Source organism: Zalophus californianus, chromosome 2, assembly GCF_009762305.2.
Source record: "Zalophus californianus isolate mZalCal1 chromosome 2, mZalCal1.pri.v2, whole genome shotgun sequence".
Taxonomy (NCBI): Eukaryota; Metazoa; Chordata; class Mammalia; order Carnivora; family Otariidae; genus Zalophus; species Zalophus californianus.
Window position 1 is genome coordinate 105,508,258 of NC_045596.1, and position 3,828 is coordinate 105,512,085.

At 36.8% G+C, this 3,828-nt stretch overlaps 1 pseudogene; it reads left to right on the forward strand.

Annotated features, from left to right (window-relative positions):
* Positions 1-1,762: 1,762 nt before the first annotated feature.
* LOC113925499 lies at positions 1,763-2,415 on the forward strand (annotated as a pseudogene).
* Positions 2,416-3,828: the final 1,413 nt, after the last annotated feature.

The following is a 3,828-nucleotide window of genomic DNA, read 5'->3' on the forward strand; positions in this document are numbered from 1 at the left end:
ATTTTATGCTATTGATTATTTTATCTTTGTCATTGACTGTACACACTTGAAAGAAGTGAGTATTGCAGTATAATTTTCCAACTTTTAAATCAGATTTTTAATTATGAATTGAATTCTTCAATCAGTTTAAACTACAAAAACTATTTTAAAAAGAAAGAAGAGGGAGGGAGACAGGAAGAGATAGGAAGAAAAAAAATGAAAGGAAGAAAGAAACTCAGAGCTACCTAGATTTTTTTATTTGTTTTGATTTTCACTGGGAGTGGGTGAAAAGGAGGTGGATTTGGACAGAACAATGCGATACTTCCCCCTAAAGTTTTATACAAGATTAAGTAAATTATCATTTCTTCTCAAATGGGAATGGCTCCTTCCCAGGAAGTGCCAACATCTGTTTAAGGAAAACATCTGTTAGGCAAGTGGAAATATTGGGAGATATGCTGCTTACTCAGACTGTTAGGACATAATGAAGAAATCATAATAAACTGGAAAATTAAAGATTAGGATCTGGGCATAATTAGCAGTTCTTAAGGTGCCAAGTGCTGTATTTTTGAACACATAATGAGCTTGGAAGTTCCTAGTTATTGTCAGCAAGTCCAGCTGTTAGTAGTTCAATAATCTGTTCAGAAACATTTACCAGGTAGTGAGAAACAGGTTTACTTTAGGATTATTGCTTACAAGTGAGCACACAGTGAAATTTCATCAGCATGTATAATTTCCAGGCATAATCCACCATAAATCAAGTCACTGTGAAAATATGAGGATTTTTATATTACTGACTCATTGTAGGAGGTGACTACTTTAAATATATGTAAACCTGTGTGTTTCATAAGTGCAAAGACAGTAATGATAACAAAAGCATTGTTATTTACATCTTTATCATTTTCTAAAGTTACACATGTATGATCTTCCCTGTTTCCAACAAACTGAGGCAGATTAGCCATTCAATCTCTCCATTTTAGAATGAGGAAACATCTCTAAGTAATTAAATTTATTTGAGTCAGCTGTAGGGCTTAAGATCATCGTAAAATTAAAATTTTAACACTGGAAGGAAATTAGAGGCGTTATCCAACATTTTCCCAACCATATTCCCACCAAATACACACACACTCACACACACACACACACACACACACACACACTTACTTAAGGCTACACCTCTTTATTGTATTTTCTAGAAAACCTCAAGTTCTGCTATGCCAGCATGCCAATTTCTTCCTTTCAATCAACCTGAAAAGAGATAAATTTAATCTGTAATAAATTATTTTCAAATGGTGTGGTTTTCAAGTTCCAAATTGGAAAAAAGATATATTTTCTTAAAATATTAATAATTTAAAATGTTATAATGTTAAAATAAAAGATAAAAGATGTTTGTTTATAAAGAGAAATGAGTAAATTCCAAGACAACAGACTATAAGGCTTATTAAGGCTAAAATTCTAGGTTTTCAATAATTCCAAAAAACTGCTCTTCTCAATCTTTCCAAAAGAAGACTAAAGTACAGACAAGTCCAAACATCAATAAGAAAATATCCAATTTCTCCCCTATGATAGGCCCAATGTCAGTACAGAAGAATGGCCTAACTGGTCCAGCTTTAGGCATTGCTTCTTGCATGGATAATGATGTCACTGTGTAATCCAGGGTCATCTGATTACTTCTCTATCTAAAATCATAGCAACTTCTATCCAGAGTCACTGCTGCAGCCACTGCCATTTTAGCATTTTGTCAGAAACGTCTGCACTGCAAGGAGGCGCCCCTGCTGAGTTCCCTATGGGTCGTGTCCAGAAGATGAAGCTGTTCATTGGAAACCTGCCCAAGGAGGCCACAGACCAGATATGCTCACTCTTTGAGCAGTACTGGAAGGTGCTGGAATGTGACATCATTAAGAACTATCATGTTTGGGGGTGCCTGGGTGGCTCAGTCGGTTAAGCCCCTGACTTTTGGTTTCTGCTCAGGTCATGATCTCAAGGTCCTGGATGGAGCCCTGCCTCTGCTGCACACTGGAGTCTGTTTGGAATTCTCTCTCCCTCTCCTTCTGCCCTCCCCCATTCCTGCTCTCTCTCAAATAAATTAAAGAAATCTTAAAAAAATAAAAAAGGACTATGGCTTTGGGCACATAGAGTACAAGACGGCAGCTGAGGATCCATATACAACCTGCACCCTACAAGCTGCACAGGGTGAACATCAATGTGAAAGCCAACAAGAATGAGAGTAAAACCTCCACAGAGTTGAACGTGGGCAACATTAGTCCCACCTGTATCAACAAATAGTTTTGGGCCAAGTTTGAGGCGTATAGTCCAGTCATCAAACGTGACATTGTGAAAGATTATGCCTTCCTACACATGGAGCAGGCAGAGGATGCAGTTAAGGCTATCAGAGGCCTTGACAACACAGAGTTTCAAGGTGGAATGTGTGTGGACTGAAATTCAGAACTGGGGTCGTGCATGAGAATACACGCTTCATGGTATCCTGTCTTTGGGACGTTCTTGGCTCTGTAGGTTCAGTACGAAACTGTGGACCTTAATTTACCTTGCTAAATTCAGACTACCTCTTCCTTTCCTCCCTTCTGCCCATTTTCCTGTTTTTCTTGTTCTTCAATACTTCTGTAGTTTCCCATTTATGGTCTGTTCTCCCAGCAGGCTTCATTGTGTGCAGAAACTGTGGTGGGGGTTGTGCTCTTCCCCACTTCCTGCTTCCAGGGGATGTTGAACTTGGGAATGACCTTGGTGAGAGTGTCACTGCTCTTGAGTCTTTTTGGCCCAAAGGCTTGTGGCAGGTAGATACATAGAGTTGGATCACTTTTTTTTTCTGGTGAAATAAATGGTTTTTCAACTTAAAAAAAGAAAATGATAGCAAACAGCTGCAAAAGAATTTTAACTAGTCGATAGGTTTATTAACCACTTAAAAGGTGTCCTAGGCTGTTAAAAATGTCAGGGACACAATAGAAGTATAAGATGTGGTAAGTATTCTCTGGAAGCTTCCACCTAGTTGAAAGAAAACTGGCATATGTAAATCAAAAAGTAGACAATAATTAAATCCTAAACAGATTGGAAATAATCACAAATGCAATCTGAGTTCAGATAAAGACATATCTGTGTGACAATACTCATTGTACCATAATTATGAATCTGTTTATTGAGCACCACATGTAAATTTTATATCAGTTTCTTCCTAACATTTTCAGAGTATATCAGGGCTTAGAGACCAACATTTTACAAGCAGAAGACTTCAAGCACAGCTACCGTTAACTATCTTACACTTATTGTCATCTGGTGTTACAGTTGGTTCAAAATTATTTAAGAGAATTTGAAAGCTTTATTGATTTCTCCTCAGCCTTGGATCATTTGTGGTATATTCTGCATGAGATAAAGATTTTTGGTTACAGATGTTCATACAAAACCTGTTATTTAACACCACTGCCAGAGTGAGAGCAGGTCACAAATTCTGAAAAATCAGACACAATTTGAAAAAACAGATATTTTTTAATAACTTTTGTATAATTTAGATATTTGGCTTATACCACAGAAAATAGGATATACTCCCAAAAGTCTGTCAATATAGTGTAGTTGTCATAAATCCCAAATGACATTGAAAGAAAATTGATCTTTTATAATGATAGAGATTTTTATTTTTAGTGAAGGTGGGAAACTGCTTACAACTTCTTTAAAATATTTCCAGATCACAATCACCTTAGCCTTAATTTAGGGGATGGAACTTTGGAGATTTAAGCAAATCTTCATTAAAATTCTGAAACACATTCATAAATATTTCTTGAGAAATATCCTCACCATGCTCACAGGTCCTGATGCAGTGGATTTATCCACCTCATGGACAAA